Source organism: Uranotaenia lowii, chromosome 1 (genome assembly GCF_029784155.1).
Source record: "Uranotaenia lowii strain MFRU-FL chromosome 1, ASM2978415v1, whole genome shotgun sequence".
Classification (NCBI taxonomy): Eukaryota; Metazoa; Arthropoda; class Insecta; order Diptera; family Culicidae; genus Uranotaenia; species Uranotaenia lowii.
Genome location: NC_073691.1, coordinates 110274604 through 110294136, shown reverse-complemented (window position 1 = coordinate 110294136; position 19533 = coordinate 110274604). Strand labels below are relative to the sequence as shown.

At 34.3% G+C, this 19533-nt stretch overlaps 1 protein-coding gene across 11 annotated transcripts in view; it reads left to right on the top strand.

Moving 5' to 3' along the window:
• LOC129738637 (broad-complex core protein isoforms 1/2/3/4/5) overlaps positions 1 to 19533 on the top strand; it is a 257900-nt gene that overhangs the window by 195779 nt on the left and 42588 nt on the right. The window lies entirely within an intron of this gene.

Genomic DNA, 19533 nt, shown 5'->3' with positions numbered 1-19533 from the left:
GAATAGGTTCATTTGTTTGCAAGTAGGTACACTGGAACTTCCCACTTTACATAGTTAAGCCGACTATCTGCCCGTATATATACATACATACACACGTACGTACAAATTAATACAATATTTCGCCTATTTTTCGGACTATCATAGGTACGAATTGAAGGAAAAATAAAAAATGATAAGGCCGCTGTGATAAAGAGACGACTATCAGTTTCCGCGAGTACAATAAAAGAAGGACAAGTAAACTATAGGTACAAACCTACCCTGAGTAAAAAAATACGTTTACTGGCCTCTGATAACGAACACGCCACACGTAGAATTCCAAACATAAACGGAACAGTTCACGAAATTTTCATACATACAAGGTTATTTTACAATCGACTACAGTTTAGCTTTTACAAAATTTGCTTATGATAGTTTATAAGTGATGCAGTTTTAATTTGCATAAATAATCAGTGTTAGAAAGATACTTGAATCTCAAAATATGATTGATGAACAACGTTATAACGTTACGTTAGTACAATGGCCAAAATAACTAAACAACGACTGTTGCTCTGTTTTTGCTTATAAAACTCGTCACAAGAGGTCTTTGTTTCGAGATAACTCTACAAAATGTTTGAATAGTTCGTTTTTGAAAGAACACACATGAAAAGGATTCCTTAAAGCTATAAAGTGCCAGAACCCCCAGCAAACATAAAATCGCATTAAAAAAATAACTCAAGTCATTGAAAACGTTACTGCGAATCGTAATTCCAACTAAATCAAGTAAAAGGTCCTAAAAATCGTTACTCGAAGTTGGATTAAAAGGTTTAAATCGGATATGATAAAAAGTCCACCATATTTATAAATTTTGAAGACGATTTCGTTCCTTTGCTTTCTTCCGCGTGGGTTTAGTGAGAGAATAGCTATGTTGTTCTCTCTGCGACCAGCAGCGCAACCAGATTGCTAAAAATCAGATGGTGTATTTTCAAGAATAACTCAATGACAGAGGCAGCAAATATTATCGCTGGCAGCGGTTCGCATGCGTTGAGAGAAAAAAACTTGTGCTCTCATGCATTCTTTCAATATGTATGAATATGATGTCGAATATCGTACAACTCGTATACTCTTATCGTTTAGGTCAGAAGTTGAAAATATGTATGTATATGGCCTCCACTTTGGTAAGTAAATGCAGTTTTTTCTAGTTTAATACGATTATTTTATAATGTATATGAGACGTATAAAAAAGTTGTTGAGGAATATACCTACAAAAATGTTTGCTGGGCATTTGTATGATCATCTTGACAAATGTCAAGCTCAAATTTAAATAAAAAATGTTGACCCAATGCACAATATGAAAATTTTGACCCAAATTCTCATAAAGTTTAAGACCTTGAACATTATTTATCTTATGTTCAGTTCTCAGGAATTGAAGTGTTATTTGGCCTTTATTACCCAGAGTAAAACCCTCTTTTTTTTCAATTATTATTTTTTTTAAATTTTTCTTGTTAATTAAGTATTCAAAAATGACAAAAATGATGAAAATTTCATATTATTAAAAAACATAACTCTCAAAAGACAAAGACATACTAAAAACTAAATATTATATAAATACTTAAAAATGATGACAAGGACAAAAATTGCAAATATGATTAAAAATATTATAGACAAAACAACGAAAGCGCAACATGCTCTAAGAACATGATATAAAAAATACAAAATGACTAAAATTGGTCAAAAATTGACTAAAAATTACGTTAATGTTAAGTATAACAGTTTTTTTTTGTAGAAATAAGTGAAAAAACTTGAGAAAAAAAAACGTTCGGTTTTGGCAACATTCGATTTTGGAAAAATGATCGAGGGTGTTGCCAAAACCGAACGGGGTCTGTAATCCCACTTTCATAAAAAAAAAATTAATTTTTGATCAATTAAGCAAATTCTTTTACAAAATAGCATATCTTTTAAATAACTTAGCCAATCAAACTGAAATTGTATACGTTTTTGAGCGCATTCTTAATCCTCTACTGCATACGAGCCTCTATACTGCCGCTCATAGCAAGTCCGTCTCATTTGCGTTTCCATCATTTTTCAGTTTATCAATGGAAACACTTTAGTTTCATCTGTAGTTTCAAGAGAAAACTTTTTTTTTGGTACTTTGTTCTGATGAACATCGAAAAAAACCTCAAGAAATTTTGTCCCATTGAACAAATGATCGCAAGTCGGTCCCATATGGCATAAATCATCGCAAGTCGGTCCCACAGCCATAAGGGCCCAGCAAATGATTTTCAACAGAATCAAAACAAAAAAATAATCCTTATAAAGCGAAAATCTTTCATTGGCCGTAGCAGTGACAGATTCTGTTGATTACTTTGATAAAAAACGCATACAAGTGCCGAATTAGCGTTGGACTTTTTACGATTTTTCAATGCCATTTTTCTCACTTCAACAAAAACGCAAATGGGACGGACTTGCTATGAGCGGCAGTATATGCCCTCAAAGTTTTCTTTCGACATTTTTAGCATAACTCAGAACTGTAAAAGAATTCAAACTATTTTAATACATCAAAAATTCAATTAGCATTTATGTAACCTGAAAATAAACAAAAATTTATCTAACCTTTTACACTTTTTAAACGATAAAAACTAATGCAAAAACAATTTTTTGGTATAAATTCTAAGCAACACTTTTTATTGTTTTAATAGTGTTAGAAATGAGATATATTTTCTTTGAATTTTTTTTAAGTTTTCTAAATTCTAATTGAATTATTGATGTACATGTCAATAAAGTTATTCCCGTTGACGTCTTTTTTCTCAACGGATTCAATGTCTATGCAGTAGAGGGTACAAAACAGATTGCCTCTCAAAATCTTATCATCTGTAAATGATCTCTCTTAAATGATTTACAGTGTTTAAGAACCTAAGAAATGTAAAATTGATGTAAAATCATAATCATATAAAGTTAGAAGAATTGATAGTCTGAAAAAAATCTATGTACTTAATAAAATCAAAGAGCTAGGAACAGAACCCATCTTGATCATGTGTTTTTTTTTAATCTTATTTTCAAAACAAGTGTACATAATTTGTTTTGCCGCAAAAAAAACAAATTTTTAATGAGCTCTTCTCACCTTTTTTTCCTCAAGGGATTCAAATTTGTAGTTTTTGGCTCTTCCGACTTAAAAGGTTGCTAACCACTGACCCAGACCATAAGGCCGCTGCTCGTGGCTTAGAGGATAGCCTACAAGTCAAAACATTCTTTGGCTATGAGAAAACGCAGATAAAAAATTCAAACTTTCCGACCCAGTTGACACTAGCCGGTAACATTGGAAATAATCCGCTAAAAATTTGAAACTTATTTGCTACCATTTTCAAGAAGTGTACACTGCTTTGACTGGAAATGACCGTGATAGAGCATATTTTTCATCTATTCCAGACTTCGCGTGTGACACTCGAGTTAATGAAATTGATTATGTTAATGTTTACGAAAGACTTAGAAAACTTGATGCTTCTAAAGGAGCAGGGCCTGATGGGCTTTTGCCCTGTTTCCCTAAAAACTTCGCGATTGAACTAACTGATCCTCTTCTAATTCTTTTCAACATATCGTTCAATCACAAAAAAGTACCCAAATTTTGGAAAAAAAATCATTTTTAATCCCAATTTTTAAGTCTGGGAAATAAACAGATATACGGAATAATCGAGGAATAGCTATTCTATCTTGCATTCCCAAACTATTTGAATCAATTATAAATGAACAATTTATCAACTAGTAAAAATTGTTATAACGTGCAAACAACATGGTTTCTTCAAAAGACGCTCTACAACATTAAATCATCTCGAATTTGTAACATACATTATCAATTCCATGAGCAAAGGCTTTCATGATGAGGCTATTTATACCGACTTCAGCAAAGCCTTTGATCGCATCGACATACCACTTTTAGTCTTCAAATTAGATAAAAATGGGTTTCATCTGAATCTTCTTTCCTAGTTACTATCATACTTAACCCATCGAACCCAAGTCGTTCGATTCCAAAAACGAGTTATCAAAACTCATAGTTGTAACCTCTGGTGTGCCTCAAGGGTCTCATTAAGGACCTCTTCTTTTCATACTGTTCGTAACCGACATTTCCTTTATTCTGAAGCAGGATGAATGTCTAATGTATGCTGACGATTTCAAACTATTTGTGAAAATTAAAACAACCGGTGCAACAAAAGTCTGTTCCAATTGAATGTTAATAAAATGCAACTCTATCTCATTTAGTAGAAAACAAATCTACCGAAACATTGAAGCAAAGCTAGGCAGTGAACCAGTACAAAAATGCAAAATTGTAAGAGGTCTTGGCGTTATACTGGATTCGAAACTCAAGTTTGTAGAACATCAGAATAGGCGAGAGTGGGGTATCATGGGCCACTTTTTTTCTTTGTTTCATAACTTCTTTATTAGAAAAGATAAAATGATAAAAATAAATGGAAAAGTTTTCTACATTTTTGAGGTATCATTAGGCATTTTTTATACATTAATTTCCCAAGTTTTGACTATTTTAAAAAAAGTATTTTTTTTTTTGGATTTGAAAAATCGTGGGGAAACTTGGGCCACCACATCCAAATTGACAAGATAACAAAAAAGCAAAGATTTTGAGTTGACCCAAAACTGAAATTTCATAATTCATTTAGTTATTTTAAAGCGATTTTAGATGAGGAAATTAAAAAGAGAGTTGTGCATGATCGAACAGATCCTAAAACCTGGCTCGCGAACGTTTCGGCAAAATTCCATACATAGGGGTTTTGTTCGCCTCTATCGCATTAGAAAAGATGTCCAAAACATTTTTCATAACTCTTCGTTTGGCATAAGAAAACTTTACAGATAGTGATAACGTATCTGAAGGTGTATAAAAACACCAAAATGGCCCAAGATGGCCCAAGATTCCCCACAAAATGTAGCCCACGATTCCCCACAAGCAATGGTTTGGAAATTGGTTGCGTTTGTGTGACATATTTATGTTTCATCAAAAAATCCTTGTCCACGTGAAAAAACATGACACAACATCATCAGCGTATGAGGATATTTTTGTTTTGTACTTTAGGTCTCTCACGGATGCAATTTTGCGGGTGCTTGTTTAATTATGTAAGTACATTTTTCTAGGCTAGTTATATAAAATGAGCATAAGATACGTACATAAGTCAACTACATATAGAGAAACATGCTTACGCAAAGCGACGACCATGAAAGTTGGATTGGGATTTTTATCTCAACACACATCAGAGATATTCAGAGTGGCCCATGTTTCCCCATGGCCCACGTTACTCCACTTTCCCCTACTATCATAAATAAAGCAAATTTTATGTTAGAGCAAGTTCACTGGTGTTGGAAAAAAGTGATAGAAATTTTGACATTTTGAAAATTTAACCATGCAAAAATGTTTTTGCATGGCAAAATTTTCAAAATGTGCAAAAAGTGTACGATCGATATTAGAGTATTGTAGCGTCATATGGAATGCTTATTCAAATATTCACGAGCAATGTCTTTAATCTGTTCAAAAACAATTTTTTGTATGCACTCCGTAAAATCAATTGGACCACTTTCCTCTCCCCTCATACGAATCTCGTTGTAAACTTATTCACATAGAACCTCTCAGTAAACGTAGAGAATGTCCTCAAATTGCATTTGTAAATGATGTTTTTGTTGTTGCCCAAAGAATAAACAGTCTGGAATTACTTTCAAAACTCAATTTTTTTGCACCCTCCCGTCCATTAAGAAACAAACACCTATTCTATATTAAATTTTGTGATAAAGACTATGCCAAACATCAACCCATTAATCAAATGATGTACAAATACAATGCACAAAGTGAAATTATAGATGTAACAATAAACAAAACAGTCTTCTAAGCCAACGGTCATGAAATCGAATCCCGGTCAGGACATAACATAGTACACGTTCTGTAAGTTGGTGGTTTTAGTATTTTTAAGATGCCAGCCATCATATCATCGAAAGTTGTACGCTTAGATTTAAGTTTGTTTGTTTGTTTCGATTATAGTCTTCCTATTTACTTAAATCTAAGCAGTGGCATGTGATATAGCTCAGTTGGCAAGTCTGTTGTCTCCTGAGCCTATGTCCGCGAGTTCGAGCCCAAGAGTAAACATCGAACACAGTTGTACCGGAAAAGTTTTTCAATAACGATCCGCCAACTGTAACGTTGATAAAGTCGCGAATGCCATAAAGATGGTAAAACTCTTTATGGCATTCGCGACTTTATCAACGTTACAGTTGGCGGATCGTTATTGAAAAACTTTTCCGGTACAACTGTGTTCGATGTTTACTCTTGGGCTCGAACTCGCGGACATAGGCTCAGGAGACAACAGACTTGCCAACTGAGCTATATCACATGCCACTGCTTAGATTTAAGTAAATAGGAATTTGTTCGAGGGAACATCAAGTTTCATAGACATCCTGTGTGTGTGTTTGTGTTCGTTTTTTGAGTAAATATAAAAATTAAATATTACAGTTGATATAAGCTCTTGCCATCCTCAAACCAAACTCTAAGATGCCTCATAATTTACTAAAAACATTATATAGCTCTCAAATTACAGAGTAGCTGTAGAACAGCTGGGAAATATAAAGGAGAAGAGGATCAATATTATCATGTGGCTTGACAAACCGATACAAAATGTTGACGTTGTATTTAAACCATATTCAAAGCAGTGCTTCATGCTTCCAAGTGATATTACTCACTAGTGCATAACTGTAACCTGTGTGCAATGCTTATGGTTCTTTCTTGTGAAGTTAGGGGGGATACCTACAACCTGAGCTTTATTTTCACCATAAGCATCATGTAGGGGAAAACTGTACAAGACGCACCAGTTTAGCATAATCGCTATTTACAGCGATACCAAACATCTAAGATCCAAATCGAAACTTTACGATGATTCAGGGATAATAAAAAACTTAAAAAACTTAAACAGCCAGAAAACAAAACGCGGGGTAGAACGCCAAAACAAGTGGACAGAACGCACCATATGGAAAGGGTGGTGAAAAAAGATCAGTGATTATACGAAATGTAATAATTGAAACATCAAATGTTTAATTGCATGGTCATCGTTTTTTTGAAAACCAACCATACTTTGGCAAAAAATCATTTATTATTGCTAAACTAATCGAAAATTTCGCTTTTCAAAATACATTTTTTTACATCCTTATAGGTAAAAAGCCTTCCGGTAGGCAACGAAATTCAATCCCTTGACTGATATCGCGGGAAACATGGTGGCGGATATCTTTTTTGGTGCACGTTTTTAACTCGAACAAGGACGAAATTTGTTATAATTATGTATTGGTGTCGTAATTTAGGAGTATTAAAAATTTGAGCCTAAAACACGTGGTCTTGTGGGCATTCTGCCCCAATTTTGACATGATTGATTTAAGTTAAAACTTGTGAGAAGTTAGTAAAATACAACAAAATATTTATAGTCTTTCGAGTGCTTACGAGTGGAAAAACGATAAGCTGTAGTTTCATCAGATTGCGCAGACTGGTTTGCCATAAAACCTTATATGTTACCCATGAAAAATTACAAGTTTCATGATGATTCCATTAATCCTTCTGTTTCTAAGAACCAAAGTCGTCTTAATGAACTTTTCATGTAGCAAATGATGAAAAACCTTGTTTGCTACAATAAAAATGAAGAAAAACATCATTAGAAACCATACGTTAGTGCATTTTTGAGAAAGATTGGCATGGGCCATTTTAACCCGCTGGTGCGTCTTGTACAATTTTCTCCTACACTAAGCGTGTTACATGCACCTAGCAAAAACATATTTTGTTCAAACGAAGAAAATAGAACAGAGTAGAGTGAGCCATCAACAGGACCCCGAATCAGTCTCGAATCTTGGCGCTATGAGTTGTGTGTGCAGTACCTACCTATGCTCGTTGTGTAGTTGCTTCGCCTAGAACGAGTCACTGAAAAGGCGCATTCACTACAGCATAGCATGTATAAATAGTAGTAGATACAGAGAATATATGACCTTCACCTTAACCCAGTGACAGTGTTGGACAAACGGTCGATTGCCTTTTCTTCTTCACATGCATACAGTAGACAGACGGTTTTTTTTCTCTCCATATAGACACACCACCCAGACCGGAATCGTCTCCCTGTCTATACACATAGAAAGTATAGACACTACTAGTAGTAGGTATCTACATATATTCACATGTTGGAAGTTTTTGCATTCTCCGGTTTGCCTCTAGAAAATGTGGAAAACGCCTTCCGCGCACACATATCGGCCAGGCAGGCAGCGACCGACCAACCGACTGCCTAGACCCCGGTGTCGGATCGGATCGGTGCAGCAATGTACATTTGTAGGTACCTAGTCAGCAGTTTTGCAGCGTCCCTTCATCGGATATTTATATCGGTTCGCTTAGATCTAGGCGAACGGTGAAGCGATTGATGGTTCGATTGCTGGATTTCAAAACTCTTTATCCCTTTATCAGAATGCCCTCGCCATTCATGTTTCAAGGGAACATGTTAACGTTCTTATGGGTTGGAATGACATGTTACGGGAAATATTCATTTGCTTATTTCATGGGCATCCTGCGTTCTTTCCCGGAGATGACACAAACCAATTTTTCCTGCCAGTGCTCATAGTATATGGAAAATAACAGGTAGGCCATTCCGCTTAACCTCACTCGAAAGCTCCGTGTATGTACACAGCATGCTTGCATACCAACAAAAATAGTTATGAAAATTTGGCAGTTTAATATGGAATAGCAATCAAAATTATTAATTTCTCCGACGATAGCCATTCAATTCTTTTGAAAAGGGCTTCAGATTAAAGATTTATTCTTCAGGCTCATCGGAAACTATTTTTTGCATTGGAATTTTGGATCTGAATCATAAATAATGAGCATTCAGAAAAAATTTTCATCGTCGTTCCTTTTTTTTTTGAGAGCAAGCAATGTAATATTTTCTTCTGTCTATGTTAAACATTTGATAAATGATCTAAAATACTTCGTATTTCTGTGATGAAAACTCAATTTAAAAAAAAAACAATTTTTTATTCAAATCACAAAAGAAAAAGGCCACACAAGGCAAAAATATCACTAAATTTTAGTATTAAATCGAGAAAAAGCCCATTGCATATTTCATTCAGCGGTGTTGAAAAGCCAAATATTGTTCGTTGCGTTAAAATGCATAAGTGCATATTTTTTTCACAAATTTTATTTCTTATCAATTTCAAGAAAAATGTGGTTTTTTGATAAATTCCATACATTTGCCAGTTCTTTCCATAACTATTTTTCGGGGCCCCTTACCAATACGTTGAAAGAGAGTGGAATGACCTACCTTGTATATTTCAAAGTACTATGGCCACTGCCTAAACTTTATCAATTAAAACTATTTCAACTGGGCGCTGTGATCATTAAAGTCTTCCGGACTACTGTGCTTACATTTTTTTAAAGGTACATATATAAAGTATACCAGAGACATATCGATGATCATACATATGTTTATCAATCGTTCAATACTTGAAATTTTTCAACGGCATTCAACTTTAGTACAATAAGTTTTGGAGCCAAAACTTATTCACAGGTCTGAAAGCCTAAAAATATATAGCTTTTAATGTTAAAATAAGAGCTGTTCCAATGCATATTTATTTTCATGTTTTATCTCCTCTTCATTCAAAAGCATATAGAAACTCAAGTTCTTTTACCGATGCACATTATCAATGCCTATGATAAGTAATAAGCCTATTCTTCATGTTTTCGAATAGACAACTATTTATGTTTTGATCGGTGCGGCGCCTGTGTACTTAACCATCTTCCATATCCCATATGGCGGGATAACTTTGCATCACACATCAAACCATCACCCCCCACATCAGAGGAGGTACCACCCCCTCCCTAGTGTGTAGTGGTTGTTCATCCAACCGACCGACCACGTGCTATACGCTCATCCTTTAGTGCTCTTCCTCCTCTCTAGAGCGCGCGCTAGAATCATCAGGGCAACAACAACAACGGAAAATATCCTACACTCTCTAGCCGGTCGAGCAGTTGGTAGAGGAATAGTTTTCACTTTCTACTACTTGTTGACTTGTTATTGTTGTTGTTGCTGCTGCTGCCGCTTCCGATCTCGGTCCGTTGGCTTTCCTGCATTCAAACATCAGCCCGACCCGAGTGTGAATAAAAATCACGCAGAGGGGAGGGGGGTGGGGGTGTTGTGTGGCTGGATGGATTTTTGTGGGACGTCGCGTCATATTGTGTGTGAGACGGTTGGCGGAAGGTGGCAATACTACGGTGTGTGTTTTCACTTTTCATCTCAGTTCTTTGCACAAAATTTGCTTCTGCTTGTCTGAAATTTACGATATTCTATTTTTATAAATAGATCTTCTATTTCTCGTCTCGAGTGTACCTACCTAGTAGCTCGTAATAGAGGGTGAATCAAATATAGTTTCGCACACCAGCTGATAACGCGGAATGCGGAAAACTATCTGGTTAGTTATCTGGTTAGAGATTCTAGGGAATACCCGTCAAAACAATATCTTTATTTAGATGAATGTCACCCGACATTGAGATAGAGAATTCAGATTTCAGAACCAGAACTCAGAAAAGGACGTCAGATTCAGAATTCAGGATTCCTTAATCTTTCAATAAATAAAACGTATGAAAAAATAAAACGTGCAAAAAGAAATTTAAAAATTTAGAATTTACTAGCTGACCCGGCAAACTTCGTTAAGCCTTTGAATTTCGCAAAAATAATGAACATGTAAATAAGCAGAAAATAGGTAAATAATTGTTCACGCTCATGAAACTGGAAGGTAACAACCTTCAAACGGAGTGAATCGACACAGTTTTTTGACTATTTTCGTAAAACTTCTGTCATATTATGATAGTGCCTACCTCCAGGGGCAAAAATTTTCGACGAAGATTCACTTCCAACAAAACTGGAAAGCGAATATCTTCTTGGATATAGTTAAAAATCTATTTTCTTCCGTTCTACATTTTTTTTTCATTTACAGAGGATCCTTGACACCTCTGTTTAATTTGTATTAATCCCAAGATAAGTGCCAAAAAGTGTTTTGTTGAAATGTGTCGTCATTTTAAGCAGTTTTGATCAACTGTCTTTCCTTTTTCGCCAAAACAATTTTCTTTATCGTATAGGTACCAAATTTGTAGAAATGGCACAACACTTTTCATGGTATGAAATTTCGCGATTTTTTTTATGCTGCAAATATATAAATATCAACAAATTTTCATATACCATTCTGTTTTACGTTATCTATCATGCATTTGATAAGTTCTCTGGATTAGATAATCTCCTCTTAATTTTTAAAATCATCTTTTTTATATCGAATTTAACTTTATCATATTTATCGAGAAATGGATGACTAAGTACTGAACAAAGAAAATTAGAACATTCAATATATGTGTATGTACATGTAAGTTTTATTCACAGCAATTTCAAATCAAACGGTTATGAAATCTTTTTTTTTTTAATTGAGATCTTGAATTTAAAATCAGAAATGAAATTCAAAAAAGTCTTTGCAAATCTAATTCAGTTTTCATTATCTCTGTTTTGGATCTTGAATCATATTTTCGTCGAGACTAAAATTTTTATTTTCCAAGCTTCTTGTATTTGAAGATGTTATTGAACCTATTATCTGTTCTTGATTTCTGATACTGAGTGTTGGATCAAATTATGAATTTTATTTTTACAAAGTCAACCCTATTTATATGGCTTGTGATATAGCTCAGTTGGCAAGTCTGTTGTCTCCTGAGCCGATGTCCGCGAGTTCGAGCCCAAGAGTAAACATCGAACATAGTTGTACCGGACAAGTTTTTCAATAACGATCCGCCAACTGTAACGTTGATAAAGTCGCGAATGCCGTAAAGATGGTAAAACGACTATAATCGAAACAAAAAAAAAAAAAAAAAACCCTATTTATATCCTTAATTTTGTTTAGTTTTTTAGGACCTTAGTATGAAAGGAAGAAGTGGATAGTATCTAACATTTCCTCGGTTTTCTGATGAAATTCACATAGAATTTCAAAGTTAATATCATTCTATTCTCGAACTAACTCATTGCATTTTTGACGTTTACGAAAACCAAGTAAATCAATTTATGGTCGTCTTATTCTATTAATTAAAAGTTAGACGTTCCCTTGTTGGTATACCGTAAATATGAACAGAAGATTCTGAAATGGAATATTTCATTGTTATCTGTTCAGTTGTTTTGGAAATGTCAAAACTTCCACAGTCATACGTAGAATATTATTTTTCTTGAATAATATGACAGTCTTTCATTTAACCGGAAAATAAACCAAACAAAATAACGGAGTAAATAAAAGAGATCAGAATTTTTCCCGCGCGTATCCTGGTCAGGCAAATTTATTCTATCTAAAAACCTAACAATATCCGGGCATTTGATTTCAAAATTGTCAATCCAAAATCCGGGCAATATCAAGCAAATTTGGCCTAAATTCAGAAACTACTAAAAAAAATTAAAACGAAAAGCACATTAATAATTTTTTTTCTTCGAAACACATCAGAAATTTTGAATCGTATTTTAAGTATCCAGAAACCGTGCATGATTATTATGTTAAAAGTTGCTCAAAAAATTTCGTTTTAGTACGCAAAATTTAAAAAAAAAAAAATGAACTTAATAAGAGATTTTTTTTTATTTGGCAAATGAAATGACTAAATCCGGAAAATTCGAGTTTTTTTTATCAAAATCTGGACAACCGGGCTGGACGACTTGACCGGGCCCTTTAAATTTTGTTTTATCAATTACCCGGTCAAGCCCGGGTAAAACCGGGCAATCCGGCTAGCTTTGGGTAAATAAGCTTAAAAAATGTTAAAGTTGCCTTGATACTGAAGCAAAAATGACAATTTTCGAAAATAGGTATACTCCATGCCGGCTTGCGTTCTTTTTTTTCACCCCATACGGAAGGTGAACAACTACATCCAAATATCCATTTTACTGGTGCCACGTGAAAAGTACACTTGCAACGAAAATGGGCGCCAAACCTTCCTATAGAGAGATGGATGCACATCAGTAAGCCTTGATTGCTTTTGGCGCCTTCCTACTCTGGGTGATTCGAATGAAAAAAAACAATGGAAATTGGGTGCTATGACTTTTATTTGATACGAATAAAAACTAAAAATGAATTTTCAAATTCCACAAAAACATTTTCGAAATTATCTCTCCGTTGTGTTATTCTTCGCGTGAAGACGAACACAACAAAAAAAAATCGCATGCAAATCGGATGATCCAGTGAAGAGTTTTGCGTGTTCGCACATTTCTGTATTGGCTGTCTCTCTCCCTGTTTTATATATATAGATTAATTATTCAGATTCAGAATTCATAATTTAAATTCAGAACTGTGTTTCAAAATTCGGATTCAGAAATTCTATTCAGAATTTAGATTCGAATTAAGACTCTGACTTCCGATTCAAATCTGATTCAAATTCCAGTTTCAGATTTCAGATTCAGAATCCAGTTTTAGAACGCGGAATTTGAATTCAAATGAATTCAAAATCGAAATTTAGAATTAACGTTCTTAATCAGGTTTAAATATGCAGGCGCTGCGAGTCCAGATTCAGTGGGCAATCAATTAATCAAATTGCAAAAACATGTCATGAAGTCATCTCCTGAAAGTGTTTAGATATATGCAGTTTTTACGAGCTAGAGAAATTTTGAATTGCAACAACCGATACGTTTTGCACTCAAAATATAAAAAAAAAAACAAAATCCGCTCATCGATGGTTGGCCTAATCACAGAAAACAGACGTACAAGCTCGAACAAAAAACCGTCAAAAAAGTGTGTAAAATTTCAAATGCTATCACCAAAAATACGTTAGAAATTGACTGCAAACAGTGTCATCTATTGCGCCGTTTTAGAGTTACAAATCATCTTTTAAGTGCCCAGTTTTCGAAAAGGCGTAATCGTAGCCAAAAAACAAAAATTAGTTCAAAAAGGGTGTTGGGATTTTTACACAAGTTTCGTGGGCTAGCTTGTACGTCTGTTCTCTGTGGCCTAATGTTGTTAATTTTAATATTTTGTGTATTTCGCTCTCTCTCTCTTGTTCCCCTACTGTCTGAATCAACTCCTATGTATGTAGCTCAAAGTGGCCGGTGTGCAACCGAATTTAACATGCGCTTGCTAAACGCGGCGGTGCAGGGGCATGTCCGGCCCAGGTCAAGTTCGTTGAAAGTGAAATTTTCGATTTCGAGTTCTAGTTCAGTGTGGGCTATTTTTACATACCCAGCAAGCCAGCACCAACAAAATTACGATACACAACTATAAAATGCGGTGTGTGGTGGATGGGGAGGAGGGAGGTTGGCTACTAGAGAGTAAGCTGTAGTTGAGCGTAGTAAACGCACCCAATGGAACGAGGCAAAAAAAAAACGTTAGGAGGAGGCAAAACAAGTTCGATGAATCTCATATTCAAATTCAACTATACATTAGGATTGAATACCATCGAAACTGTCTGCGTCTGGATCCAATTGATGTGTCCTTTGCATCTTTAATACCTTCTTTACCATGCCAACAAATTTATGTTATCACTAGTAGCCGACCCAGTGTGCTTCCCCAGGAAGCGATGGATGCCCCAAAGACCCAACTTAATCTTAATTTGAATGAAGTCATCTGAGGAAATATTCACCCAAAATTTGCCAATGGAGTTATAGTATTGATCAAAAAGAAAACTTCAGAAGAAACACAAAATCGTTCCGCCCAATATCCCTTTTAAATTTCGACTACAAAATCTTTTCAAGAATACTCAAACACCGACTTGAGAGGGTTATGTTAGCAAACAATATTTTGAGTGATACACAAAAATGTTCGAATGAGAAAAAGGACATTTTCGAAGCTGTGACTGCTATTAAAGACAGAATCGTGGAAATAAGCTGCCGAAGAAAATCCGCAAAAGTCACCTCCTTTGACTTAGATCATGCTTTAGATCGTGCAAATAAAAGCCTTCTTCTCAATATTATGACGGACATGCACTTCAACCAATGTTTTGTATCTCTACTGAATAAAATTTTGTGTCTTTCTTCTTCTCATGTTAGACCGGAACAAATTTCAAATCCTTCTTTTGTCACTCGGAGTTGGAACATCGCGAGAGGGGGGGACAATAAAAAAATGCGAAAAACAAATAAATTGGGATAAATTGCACGAAAGCTTGTATGCAACCAAATTGCATACTATATCATTGCACTAAACCTATAAATCAAGTAATTTTTTATCTAAAAATTCAATAAAACCAAGAATACACATGGTGAAATAACTTTAATCTTCAAAAATTTGTTTTTTGGTCTTGTAATCTTTCGGATGCTTGAAATTTGTATCGAAATTTCCATTAAATACTTAAAACTTTATTTATTTCCCCCTTCGGGTTTTTTTGGAAATTTGGAAGGGGGAAGAGTGACAAAAGAAGAAATTGATATTTGTTCCAGCCTTATTGTTAATGAAAATTTAAGCCAATCTTTCCCTTCTCTATTCAATGTTCCGTCCGGCAGGGAGATCCTATCAGTATGCACCTCTTTGTATTATACATCCATCCTCTCCTTAAAAAACTTAATACCATCTGTATTAACCCTTTGAACTTAGTAGTAACCAACGCCGAGGATATTTCAGTAATAATATCAGATCCACAAAAACTAACTTTAGTTAAAAGAGCTTTTGACGACTGTGAATCTTGTGCTGGTCCAATCCGAATGCAACAAAACCGTAGCAATGAATATTGGACAGTCGCAATCATCTTTTCAAAATGTTTGGATGATTCCAAAGGATTCATAAGAATTTTGGGTATTTTCGGGGTACCTACATTTTTTAATTCTCTTAAGACCAGTATCGAAATAAATTGGGAAGAACTGATTCGAAAAACATCTCTACTTATGTGGATATTTAAGCCTCGAGTATTGTCTTTGCGACAGAAAGTCATAATTGTTAATACTTTTGTAACATCGAAACTTTGATATTTATCATCTGTTCTCAGCATCCAAAATGGACAAGCTGCTAGAATAATCTCGCAAATAGGTTCATTCATATGGGTACGATACCCTACAAGGGTTTCAATGCAAAACCTTTCCCTGCCTCAAGAGGATGATGGTCTTAACCTGCATCTACCCATTAAAAAAATGTAAATCGTTGCTCATTTCAAGATTCTTAAAAACCTGGAACGTCCTTCATTCTATGCACAAATGGATAATCCCCCAAATATAAGTTGTGTTCCAGCTCTGTATCCTTGTCTGAAAATTATAGCCAAAGAAATTCCATACACTGAAGATCAAATAAAAGATCATCCTTCAGCCTCACTCTCTACATGCATTTCAGAAAAAAAACACGAATAAGTTGTTTGAAGACACGAATGACATAAAAGTGTTTAAGTGTCTCTAATTAAGCCAAAAAAAAAGGAATAAGTTGAAAATCGTCGAAGAACATCCTCATGTGGCATGGAGACTTGTATGGAAAAACTTACGAAATTCAACTTTAAACTCCGATGAAAAGTCCCAAATGTACCTCTTTATACATCGAAAAATTCCATTTGCTGCCCTTATGGCTAAAACTGGTAGAGTAAACAGTCCCAACTGCGATCATTGTCCGAATTGGGTAGAAATTATGTTGGAACATAAATTTTCATTATGTATCCGAGGTAACCACCTAAGGAACCACCTGAAGCTACAATTGGAACGTTTGCGTTCTCGGAATTAAAATTAATAAGTCGAGTTCCAAAAAATAAAGCTCTAAAATTGTTTATTACCTCTGTAAAACTTGTATTATATGCTAGAACTTTGTTTACTACTGATAATCTTGATTTTGTTTTTGAATGTTACTGTTCTTAAATTATAATTTTATAAATAAAATCTGATAAGTCTGACATAACAAAGTACCGCGGAATCGCTACCCTTTGCGCAGCGTCTAAATTGTTCGAACTCGTTGTTCTCAAATACTTCACCCACAACTGGTCGTCATATTTAGTACCGTTTATAATTGTATAGAAATTGAAAGCACGCGCACTATCACTTCGAATTTGAACTTCCATAACTTTTTACTCTGATGATATTTTTTTATCAAATTTTCTGTGTAACAAAGATTAACTATCACACTATTTTAACACAAAATTTTAGCATTTTAAAATGTGTGTGGCCTATGACAAACTGCAATATCTCAGAAACTACTCAACGCTTTTTATTGAAATTTTGCAGAGTGATTGTTGAAGTATAAAGTTAGCATGTCTGATATTTTTGAAAAGTTCTAGCGATGAGACCAAAAGTTACCTGGGGTACAATATTTCAGACAAGAACTTCAAAATGCGATTTCTTTACTATTCTGGACGATTCCTGAGAAAAATATTTTTCCAACCACAAATCGATCAAAAATGACTAAAAAAGTAATAAAGAAAAGGAAAAAAAATGGATTAAATGATCCATTTGTGTTTTGAAATCAGAGTATCACGATATTGAATTGAGATTTTGATTGAAATAGATTTACTGGTTGTTGAACATAAAAAACGGATTTTCCTATGGCAACATTCGTCCAAAATTCTATAGAAATCGCATTTTTGAGTTCATGCCTGGAATATTGTACCTCGCGTAACTTTTGATACCATCGCTAGAACTTTTCAAAATTTTCAGACCTGCTAACTTTATACTTCAACAATCACTCTGCGAAATTTGCGTCTGTTAAGATTGGAAATCATACCTTTCCACGTAACATCCGGTGTACCTCAAAGATCTCACTTAGGGTCATTCATATTTTTATTGTACTTGAATGACGTAAACATTTTAAACTCTACTAAACCATCCGTGCCCCTGAAGATATATAATTTTTACAACTTCATTTGGACGCTTTTTCGAATTGGTGTCGTGAAAACCGTATGCTCCTAAATGCTACAAAATGTTCAATCATATAGTTTTCGAGGAAACATTATTCTTTTTTACAAATTTAGTCTTTTTAAGCTACGGCAAATGTTGTGTTCAATTCTGTCGAACAAAGTTTTACACTTAAATTCAGTTTATTCGAGTTATACTTCAAAGTGTAGTACACTGTTGGCAAGCGAAAAAATGAGATACCTCGTATTTGGTTCGCAATTTGTTAAGTTTATGATCTCTTGAATTCCTCAACAATTTATGTTGATTGTAATATTTATTTACAAGTTAAACCTTTTTCTGAATTTCCTCTCTGCATTCTGAAATTCCAGAATTAAAGTATGAATTCACAAAGATCTGAATCTCACTTTTCAATTTTGGATTGCCATTTCGAGACTTTTAATTTTTGAATTTTGTGTAAGAATTAATTTTAAAAACTTCGAATTTAAATATAAAACTAAACTTCTTCTTTTTTGCATATGATATTGAAAAACATGATTTAAGTTTGATATGAAATGCAAAACCAAATTTCAACCAGTATGGCTAAGCTTGCCAGATTGCCCGGTTTTATCCGGGTTTGCCCGGATATTTGATGCAAAATTTAGATAAAGTCCGGTCCGGCCCGGTTGCCCGGATATCGTGAAAATAGTCCGGATATTGCCCGGATTTTTTCACAATTTTCACAAAGACACAAAAAAAAATCAAAGTTTTTGTGTAAGTTTCAGCAAAATCGATTAACGGTATGGAGAATTTCAACGGTTGTTTCAAATAATTTCCCTGATTTACTTTTATAGATCTTTTAATATTTAAGTGTTCCAAAAAGTTTTTGGAAGTCTGCAATAACATTAATGAAATATTAATTTTAATTTTTTTTTGCATTGTTTTTTGGCTTTTATGTATAAACACCTTAATTTTGCCCGGTTTTTGCCCGGTTTTTGGATTTGAAAAATTGAAATTCATGCCTAGATTTTGCCAGGTTTTTTTTTAAAAAATGCCCGGAATTGCTAGGCCCGGATGAGAGTGGAAAAAATTCTGGCAACCTTAAGTATGGCTTCATTATGATTAGTGATCAAACCGATACCGTTCAATTTGAGGATAAAAGATCCTTATTTGAATATTTAAAAAAATGGAAAATGAGATGGAACAAAATGAAATGGTTCGATAGAGAATTCGGTAATAAGCTGAATATTTGTTGAAAAAATCCTTTGAGTTGTGTTGTAATTGCTGTAAGAATCAAAAACTGGAAACAAAATGTAATTTATAGTTAACCCGAACGTTGTTTTCAAATAAAAGTAATTATTTAAAAAAAAATCAGGATTTCAAAGCAGCTTTTAAATTTATAATTTCTTATGATTATTCGAACTAGAAATCAAGAATCCTGAACTGGATACATAATTCGAAATGTGAAAATAGGAATGCCAATTTTGTTATGGAATCAGAACCTCTGAAATATTTTTAATTTATTTCAAAATTTAATATTCAGACCTGAATTTCAATGAACAAATGAGAAATTTAAAAAAAAAGTGTAGCAAAATTTTGGGCTTGGGTTGGATTTTTGAGGTTTTGGAATTAGTTTTTAGATTGTTACTTATGATTCACACCTTATTACCATAATTTGGTTCTGAATTCTAAATTTGGTGTGTAGAGTAGAATACCTCGATGCTGTTTTGGATCTTCATGCGGGTGGGAGGGGGGGGGGGGGGGG